The sequence below is a fragment of the Triticum dicoccoides genome, chromosome 6B (assembly GCF_002162155.2).
Source record: "Triticum dicoccoides isolate Atlit2015 ecotype Zavitan chromosome 6B, WEW_v2.0, whole genome shotgun sequence".
In the NCBI taxonomy this organism is placed as follows: Eukaryota; Viridiplantae; Streptophyta; class Magnoliopsida; order Poales; family Poaceae; genus Triticum; species Triticum dicoccoides.
In genome coordinates, this window is record NC_041391.1 from 72055295 (window position 1) to 72066061 (window position 10767).

The 10767-nt window shown below is 46.7% G+C and overlaps 1 pseudogene; it reads left to right on the forward strand.

The window, feature by feature from the left end:
• Positions 1-6424: 6424 nt before the first annotated feature.
• Positions 6425-7453, forward strand: LOC119320760 (annotated as a pseudogene).
• The last annotated feature ends 3314 nt before the right edge of the window (positions 7454-10767 follow it).

Below are 10767 nucleotides of genomic sequence, written 5' to 3' on the forward strand. Positions count from 1 at the left end.
TTCTCTAGTTTTTTGCTTAACAAATGCATAAAGACCTAGACTTAGCTTTATTTCATCCAATATGCTTACCTTAATGACCTAGACGTAGCTTCTTTTACTGCAAAATGACTTAATAAGCTTACTGACCTCCAAAACCAACCATTTTACCTAAGTTAGCTCTAAAATGATCTATACTTAGCTTTGTTTCCTCCAAAATGACCTAAGTTAATTATAATATGCTTAGTTAACTAGGTTTGCTCAATAATGACATGTACTTACCTTACTTATGTAAAAAACAGCATAATTAGCTTAGTTAGCTCATAAACGATCCATTTTACCGACATTAGCTCTAAAATGATGCATTTTACCTAAGTTAGCTCATAAACGATCCATTTCACCTAAGTTACCTCACAAATGATGACGTCCTTCTTCTTCTAGTCTTCTTCTTCTAGTCACCTTTTCCTAACTTTCTTATTTGCCATTTTGCAGATTTCATTCACTTCTCGGAAGCTAGCTTGCTATGATGGAGTGCTTGTTTTTAATTTCATTCTCTTCTAGTATTCTTCTAGCTTGCTACGATGGAACTTGCTATCTTGATGAAACTTTGCACTGTAATATGTATGTGCAACTTTGCTATCTTGATGGAACTTGCTATGTATGAGTGGATGGAACTATATATGTATGTACGATGAAACTTATGTGCTGTTAAATAGCTCTATGAAATATATCTATATATGTCATATATATTTGCTGTGAAAATAGTTGGATTTAAAAAAACAGAAAAAAGAGCCAATATGCAGGCTCTTTGCCGTCAGTCACCGACGGCAAAGGTCTCTTTGCCATCAGCAGCGGACGGCAAAGAGGCCACGTGGCAGGCAACTGTGCTTCCTGGGAGGCTGACCTATTTGGTCAGTTTGCCAACAGTGGCTGACGGCAAAGAGAAAAAAAACTTTGCCTACAGCGGCGGACGGCAAAGGCTTGCCTTCAGCGGCCGACGGCAAAGGCTTGCCGTTAACCACCTAACGGAGTAACAGCGCAATTATTGCCATCAGTATTCTTTGCCGTCGGAGCTGATGGCAAATGACCCTTTGCCGCCAGCCGCCCGAAGCGGACGGCAATGTAGCTCTTTGCCGTCCCGTACGTTGCCGTCCACTTTTGCCGTCTGCGGCGGACGGCAAAGACCTTTGCCGTCCGCCATCCGTGCCTTTGCCGTCCGCCGTGGCTGATGGCAAAGTAGCTGATTCCTGTAGTGAAACATGTTCTGCATACACATTTTACCATTTTTCAAATGCTTGGTTAATTTTTTTAATAAATGGTTGATTTTTTTTCACATTTTTAATATTTTTAAAATACATGGTCAACATTTTTTCATATGCACCTTTTAAGTTTTTTAAATGCTTGATTTAAGTTTTGAAATACAAGTTTGACATTTTATGAATGCATGGTCAACATTTTTTCTATACACTTTTTTTTTCAAATGCTTGATTAACAATTTTCTAATACTTGTTGAATATGTTTTAAAATACATGATCTACTCTATCCACACATTGTATATTCTTTATGTATATTTTTTGTATAAATTAGTATCATTTTCTTTATACAAATTTAACATTTTTCAAATCGTCAGTTAACAAAATTTGGAAGTATTTCATCTAAAGTGTGTCTTGCAATATATTTTTGAATATTTGAAGGTATAAACGAAAGTAAAAAGGTAAGAAAAAAGAAACGAAAACAGAAAACATGAACAAAAACGAGGCCGTGTCACCCACGCGCCTGGGCCGACTCATTTTCGTAGGAGGTTTAGGCGAGAGCATGTTGCGCCCCTATATCTCGCCTTGAGCGAATCCTTAAAAAACAAAAATCTCGGCTTTAGCGCGACTAACATATGACTCGGGGCGAGCGAAGTGGGCCCAGCCACACGCGCAGGAGGCCACAGCCTGTTTTCTGTTTTTTTACGTTTTCTGTTTTCGTTTATTTATTTATTTTTGCACTAGTTTTAATACTTTAAAGTATTCTAAATATATATACTACAAAAATCGCTCTACAAAAACATTTGAAAAATGTTGAACAACTAATTGAAAAATGTTGAACAAATATATAAAAACATGTTAATCAAGCATTTAGAAAAGTTCAAACAAATATTTGAAAAAGGTTGAACAAGTATTTTAAAATATTGAAAAAGTATTTAAAGAATTTTAATTAACCATTCAGAAAATGTTGAACAAGTATTAAAAAAATGTTAATCAAGAATTCGGAAATTGTTGAATGTGTATTGAAAAATTGTTGATCATGCATTAAAAAAATTATATTTTTTAAATCATGTATGTAAAAATGTTAATCGAGATTTTTTTAATTGAACAAGTATTTGAAAAATGTTAGACAGGGATTTGACAATTATTAAATGTGTATAGAAAAAATGTTGAACATGTACTAAATTTTATTTTAAAAAATTTGATCATGTATATAGTAATGTTAATCAAGCATTTGGAAAAAAAATTGAACAAGATTTTGAATAATGTTAATCTAGTGTTTCAAAAAATTTAAATGCGTATAGATTTTTTTGACATGTATTAAAAAAGTTAAATCTTTTTATTGGAAAATTATTGATCAAGCATTTGAAAAGAGTTAAAACTGTGTATAGGAAAAATGTTGACCAAGTATTCAAATTTTTTTATTCTTTTATTGGAAAAATGGTAATCAAGCATTTAAAAATGTTACAAATGTGTATTAGAGAAAAATGTTTTCCATGTATTAAAAAAGTTAAATTTATTTAGAAAAGTGTTTAATGTGTATTCGTAAAATGTTGTCGACATATAAAAAAATTTAGACAAAAGAGAACAAAAAATTAAAGAAATAATAAACAAAATAAAATAAAAAAGTAGGAAGAAATGCAAAACAAATGAAAACTGATGAACACCAGGACGGAAATTAATAAAAATGCAAGAAAGAAAGAAAAGCACAAAAGCCAATGCAAATGAGAAAATAAACAAATAAAAACAATATAACCGGGAAAGAAAGAAAACCGATGAAAAAGCATGGAAAATAGAAAAGCCTGGGAAAACCCAGTGAAAAAACAGCTCGTTTCGCCTAAATTATGTCGCACCGAATTAGCTAATCACAAAACGATTGGCAAGCCGAGTGGCTACCAACACGCGTGGTCAGCCGGGAGAGCAGGGATTGATCCCTTGGCGCCCCCCATTTCTTCCTGGTTTTAATGTTTGTGCGGGCCTGATACTATTCTCGCTCGACGAGAGATAACCTTCAGTCTTGCTTAATGTGAGACATAGCTCTCGTGGAGAACATGCTAGGTCTGCTATAAGCGAGAAATAAGTTTGGTTTCCAATATGTGAGATTTACCTTCAAATACCTTTCCAAATTGTGCCAAAACCAGTAGTGGGATTATAGTTTTAGTATGGGCACCGCTAGGCGCCGGCGCACCGGCCGAAAACTTCGGACGGTCCAGCCCTAGCCGCTCGATTTGAGCCACGCAGCGGTTGGATCTGGAGCAAAATAAAAATAAAAATCGCCCCAGCTTCTTCTTCCTCGGGCTCGACCCCCTCGCTCGGGCTGCGCGGCGCCGCGCCTCCTATCCCTTCCGGTAGCCGTCCTCGTCGCCGGTCCACACCCTCACCGGCCATCCCCGTCGCTGGTCCCACCCTCGCCGCCGCTTCCAACCCTCGCCGCTCGTCCTCATCTTCGCTGCGACGCATGAAACAACTACATCTGCGGTTGCAGCTTGCAGCAGCGACACTTGTAGCTCTCCCCGGTTGTAGCTCCGCCGCCGCGGCTCGCCGTTGATGCTCATCGCTGCACGAAATTGCGTCGACTATGGCTACCAGGCCATCAACTGTGATTGCAGCTCCGGTGGCAACACACGCCAGTTGAAGCTTTTCACACATACGATTGAAGCTTTCTCTACAATGGATGCAACTTTTTTGATTATGCAGTGTATGGTTGTAGCTTTCTCTTTCAATGGTTGTAGCTTTTTTCGTCTACGATCGAAACTTTTCTATCAACGGTTGCAACTATTTTTTTTGTAGCAGTCTTAATTAATGCTTTCTCTATCGTTTCAGTTGAAGCTTTTTTCATCAAGGGTTGTAGCATTTTATGTCAACGGTTGTAGCATTCCGCCATGGCAATGACTGCCTGCAGCTTTTCATATATCTGGTTGAAGCTTTTTTCATCTCGTTTGAAGCTTTTTGGTTAGCGGTTGTAGCATGAGCGCGTGCAGCAGGTTCTGCAATGCCTCCGCCACCGTCCAGTCGAGGGTCACCGGAGTTGCAAGGCATCGGAGATGCATGGGTTCTGTGGGAGGAAGCGGAGGTGATTTCTTCGGCGGCTTGCTTTGACCGCTCGCTGAAGGTAGGGGATGAGAAAGAAGATGAATGACTGGACGAGAAGAGTCTGTACGGGATGCCGGTTCCAGCAAAAAAAACTCAGCGATTGTAGCAAAAATTGATGCCGGTTCCAGCAACCATGGTGGCTGGTTCCAGCATGGGTGGGCGTTGATTCCAACACGCGGCGTCAACGGCCATGGCGGAGCTCGCTAGAGCTGCGGCTGCAACCAGATGCGTGGTGGCTCCCCCATCGCACATCGCCTCGCCTCCATCGCACATCACCGAGGTCGCCGCGGCTCGCCGTCGCCATGAAGCAAAAAGAAGCGGAAATGTTAACGCCCACACGTGTGGGCGTTTGCATCTCGCCCACACGCGTGGATCCGCGTCCGTTCGTGAGCGCACGAATCTTGGCATGTTTCTAGTGCCACGTAGGACTGGCCTGGTGTGTGGGCGTTCACCCGGTCGCCCACACAACCGTTTGACCACATGGGAGGGGCTGGTGTGTGGGCCTTCAACAGTTTTCCCACACGCCACTTTCCACGCACGCACAAGGGCTAGTATGTGGGCATTTGCCATCTCGCCCACACGCCCGTCTCCTTTCCCAGACCCAAGCTGCTAGTTGCCATAGGTTTTGCAGCGCACATTGCAACTGCCCTAGTGTGCTTTATAAGCAGGTGGCAACTCTCTTTTTACCCGAGTTGCCATGTGTTTTGTAGGGTACACGACAACTGCCTAGTGTGCACGTAAGCAGATGGCAACTCTCTCTTTACCGAGTTGCCATGTGTTTTTGCATGACACATAGCAACTGTCCTAACGTGCACGTAAGAAGATGGCAACTCTTCCTTTTTACATGGCAACTGCGCTAGCATGCTTGTGAACACATGTCAACTCTCTCAACTGCCTAGTGTTAATATGTGGCAACTCCTAAAATTTTGAAATCATGGCAACTACAGTAGACCAGATCATACATGGCAACTGCAGTTGAGCAACCATGACAACTACAGTTGTCCGACATGGCAACCGTAGTTTAGCGACATGGCAACTGCAGTTAAATGGACATGGACGAGGGTCTGGATCATGGCAACTGCGGGCGCGCAGTGACTGTCACGCGTGGCGTGCGGGACCACGAGGAACGAGGCCTGACATACGGAACGTGTGGGCGTTATCTACTTCGTCCACGCACGCGTGTGAGAGGGATCGGGAGGGAAAAAAAGATGTGTGTGCATTACTTGTTTTGCCCACACGTAAATGTGTGGGCTGTTCCTCTTATACACCACACAAAATATGTGGACAGTCTTCCTAACGTCCACACGTGTGGCACTTATCGACGTCCAAAAGAAGAGATGGGATCGAGAGACGGAGAAAGCAGAGACACCCGCGTGAGAGGATAAGGCTAGCGGGACGCAGGCGTGGGCCAGCCAGCCCACGTGGGCCGTGGTCGTGGCACCCCGTGCGTAAAAGGATCCAGCACGATCCGATTCCACGCGTCCCGACTCGCTCGCGACCGGCCGAAACGCTCGGCCGGCGCACTGTAGGAAACGTTTCCCTTTCCTTATACAATACGATCGTACATGCCAATACGATTTGAATCCTTCTGGTGGTCTATGTGTGCGCTCGATCAGCTTGATTAAATACCTAGCTACACCTACACCATGGAAAAAAAAAACCTAGCTACACGAGCGATCGTTCGCAACGACTCACGGGTGGTTCTGTCCGGCCACCGATCGACCATGCTGACATCGCTACCGAACGACGTCGTCTCCGAGATACTCTCCTGGACGCCGGTGAAATCGGCGTGCCGGTTCCTGTGCGTGTCCAGGGAGTGGCGTGCGCTCATCTCCGACCCCGCGTTCGTCGCGGCGCACAAGGCCCGAACTGAGCCGCAGCTCCTCATCGTCGCCAACTCCTTCCATGGCGTAGCCAGCGGAGGGCTCCGGGACCTGCTGCTGCTGGAAACGGACGGCAGCGTCGCGAGGGTGATCAAGGGCGTGGGCGACCTCTGGACCATCACCTCCGGCCCCGGCGGCCCCATCCGCGCCACCCGCGACGGCCGCGTCCTGAACGTGATCGATCTGGCCACCGGGAAAGTGCTCATGACCTCCACGGAGATGGGCGACGGCGGAGCGTTCTATACTTCCTTTGGTATCGGCTACGCCGCCCCGTCGGGCAAGCTCAAGGTGGTCCGCCGCATGAGCAATAGAAGATGGAGGATTGGACGCCGATGTAGTCATCCTGAATATATTTTCTACGATGTTCTCACGTTGGAATTACCTCAGAAAAGAAAAGAAAAGATAGGTTCTCACGTTGGAAGACGGCGCCGGAAGATGGAGGATTGGAGGCGGATGCAGTCACCCCCAATTGCAGACCATGTCGGCTATCGCCAGAACTCTGTGGTCACGATAGATGGTGTGATATACTTCCTTTACACGTTGGATGGTGTGATGTGCATCCTTAACGGGTTGGTGCCGGTACCCCAGGTGGAGGAGGACCATGTCATCTGCCTCGCCCTCGAGAGCGAGCAATGGAAGAGGTCCATCAAAGCCCCAGTGAGGCTACTAAAGCACAACTCGGAGACCCGCATGGTCGAGCTCAGTGGCACCCTTTGCATGGTTCACTCGGAGGGACGTGGGGCCATACTTGCCTGCACGACCGTATGGCTTCTGTCTGATTTGGCCGAGGGCACCTGGGTCGAGGCGTATGTGATCCCGATGGCTCAAACCATTGATCTAGTGACCCCTTTCAGGGTGATGCATCATGGTGCAAAGCTAATGTGCTATTGCTTACTTAATGACAAAGCAAGTCCGACGCTACAAGTCTATGATTCGCTCAATGAGACATGCACACACCTCGCGAATCTTTCGGGTAACCATATGGGTGATGTTAGTTTTTGTGACTTGCACATGGAGTGTTCTGTCTATTGGGCGGTGAAACTGTGTGCGGCATCCTCTTCTAAGGGCTTTGACTCCGATGAAAACACATCAGGGAACTCAGACATCAGGGCTTCACAAGCTCAGAACACTGCTAGATGTGGCCGTGGAGGGTCTGATATGCATGGTGAGGCCACCTCCCCGTACAAGCATGGCGGTAGGGGACACGCGTCTAGGGAACATGGATGTGATCCTACGGAGGGGGCATGAAAAGAACTCTTCCCCGACCAAAATGAGTGGAGATCAATGTTGACCGTAAACGCGAACAATAGAAATCCATGGATATTGCCGCTGGCGTGGGTTCTGATATGCCATCGAATCAGCTTGCTTGGACCCTGACGGCAAATAACAATGCCTCCCAAGCAGTGATGCAAGATGAGGAGGAGAATAACATTGACTCCAACAAGATGCAAAGAACTTTCCGAGATTGATCGCCGGATCCGGCGACGATGGATCTGGCACAGACGCAATGAGGTTGGGCTCGACAGTGAAAGAGCTTCGCTGCTTACTGAAGATGTAGCACCCCTCCTTCATATTCCTTTCTACAACAAAGATATTGGTTCGAATTTCATGTGGTGGTTGGGTTACTTGACTTTTTTGTCCTTCTTGAAAAAAAAACTTTTTTTAGAAATGGAGGAGGACCACCGGCATCTGTATCTGGACGATACATGCAGCCACTTTATTAATTATTCACACAAGACATTATAAAGTCATACATAAGTAAGATTAAAGCCACCATCTAGGCAACATCTGTCGCTACTCCTATCCAGTTGATGAAGGGATGCTGATAGTCTGGGCCTAATACCAAACATACCTCGCAGCCAAACCTAACATCTAAGACCTGAGGTCCCAACCAGGACGCCTGCCGGGTATGGGGCACCCACCAGTCCGGTGCACTCCTCAACCAGGACGCCTGCTGGGTATGAGGCCGCCGCAGCCACCTACCACCAATCCATCTTTAGTGCTGTACTGTTGCATGTACCTTGCCCGGTCTAGCTACCATCGACGCCACCACGACGCTAGACAACGCCACCATCCTGCGCTCGTCCATCATCACACGCCCACCGGCGAGACCCCACTGCTCCATGCCGCTGAGACCCGCCGTTGTCGACGTGTTAGATACCACACCGCTCCTCCTCTTGTCCCACCAGCCAACACTTGCTCCAAAACGATGCCCCCAGGAGGGAGAATGACATCGAAACATCGCCATCGTCCGATCCGGTAGACCCAGATTTAGGGTTTCCCCCGGAACCTTCCGATCAGGTTGACATGACCTGCAACGACGATGCCTCGAGAAGGGAACGACGTCTGAGACACCGCCATCGTCCGCCATGACTGCAGTCAGACGTGATTTTCACCGGAAGCCACGTCTTCCCGATTTCGCGGTTGGTTGGAACCGAGCGGAGTCTCGCCACGAAGACGAACGCTGCTGTCTGTAAATCGACGGAGATCCGACATCTCCTCACCGGTCGCTCCACGCACTGCCGGTCAGCGGAAGGCCACCCCGCGCGGATCCGATCGGGGCGTTGGATCCGCAGTCGTCGCCGCCACCATCTCCGCGCGGATCAGGCACCTCGTCGGATGGGGCACTGCGACCGCCGCCGTCCATCTCAGGGCCGTCGCTCCGCCAGCTTATGGCGCTTCGGCCACCGCCGCACGGCAAGGGATCGCCGCCCCAGTCGCCGCCTTCGGATCCCACGAGAAGGGCCGCCCCTACCGCCTCAGATGAGATCTCGCCGCATCCACCCGCCCAGGTGCCTTCGGCGCCGGGCCCGCCGCCACCGCGGCCCTCGCCAGCGGCAGTGGCGGCAGAGGGAGGCGCGAGAGGAGGCCTACGGCGCTAGGGTTCGGGGGGCCCTGGCGTTACCTAGGGGGAGGCGACGTGAGGAAAAAAACTTGAGTTCTTTTGTTGTTAGTTGTGTCGGCCTCAATGAAGGTTTGGCGCTTTTCTGATTGCTGCCGGTCTCAGTGTCTTTGAAAGGCTTTAACTCACATTTTATTGATGTGGTTATCCCCCAACCAGATGATGTTCCTTTTGGTGTGTAACCTTTTTTTATGGCAAACCTTGTTCTCTATGTTACCTAGATACTTTTGGAAATTGCCATATCAGGTGTATCAACAATCAGATACTCGGACACTCGGATGCATTCAGGTACTACTCAAAACATATCAACCATTTTTCTATTGTTCATACAAATAGATTTATTAATTAAGATACTTTGGGGATATCCGTGTGGTACTCCGTGGACACAAGGAAACCTATATATCCAAACCCACGAGTCCACGACAACCCCCTCCTTTTTCTCGCCTCATTATTTCTCATCCTGGCCCAAACGTGGCTGATCCTACTCTTCGGCAGCTTCAAATTGAAGTTCAACTGGTCAAGAGAATCAGGATTATATTTATGGTGCATTTTCCATGTGTTCTATCACCTTGTCAGTGTTCTTGAATTGTCATATTTTCATATAATCACTATTTTCTATATAACTTTAGTATTTATTATACATATACAAATGTATCCTCGTATGTGCGCTTTTGAAGAATTGACGTATCGTGGTGTCTGTATCCGTATCGCCGTATCCGTGCAACTTAGCTTGCCATGAAGAATTGATCGCGGTGTCACCAACAAGGAGTTCTCACTTTTGTTTGATAAATGTGAGGTGATGAACGTCATCACTACAATGTTAGAATACTATGCAATCTCTATATCTCTTCAAGAACTTAAGCAATAACCGAAACGGTCCTCCAGTTCAGCAAGGTTTTAGTTTACCAGCTTCTATTTTAGTAATCTCCTTCTGCAGCAACTGACAGTTTTACTCACTACTAGAATCTGTATAATTGCCGAGTGCCCAAAAAACGAGGTAAAACCAGTTAAAACTCCACAAGCTTTGCGAAGTTTTGCTCTTGGTAAAGTGTACTCGACATAAATCACCATCCACAATATACATAACAATAACACGTTCTCAACAACACAAGCACAAGTTCTCAAGCTTTTAAAGCACACAAGCAAAAGTAGAAGCATAGGAAGGCCACAAGCATGAAGTTCGTTAACATAACTCGGAGTCTCTATGGTTTTGGAGTTCAGAGTGGGACCATCACGAGGCATCATTGGGTTTGCTTGCCCAACTCTAGGTGCAGCTACTGGCACATTGTCTTTTAAAGGCCTTAAGAGCATCTCCAACCGAGGCCCCCAAATCCTTCCCATATGTTCGGGTACACTTCGGACATGTTTAGGTAGAAAAACGCCTCTCCTACTGGACCCCCCATTTGCCCATATGATGGAGGAAATGGGGATCTGGACGTGTTTGGACAGTCCGCCACGTTGGACTCGGCCCACCCGGACCACTTTATCTCTCTTTTTCCCTCTTTTTCCTCCCTTTTATGGGACCCTGGACCATCCTCACGAATGATATGCATGTGTACGAAAAATTTAGGGATAAGTCGAGGGACACTGTTGTGTACCAAGACGTCCGGACATATGTGCACCAGGGGGTTGTCAATTAGCCCAGTCTACTTGGAGATGC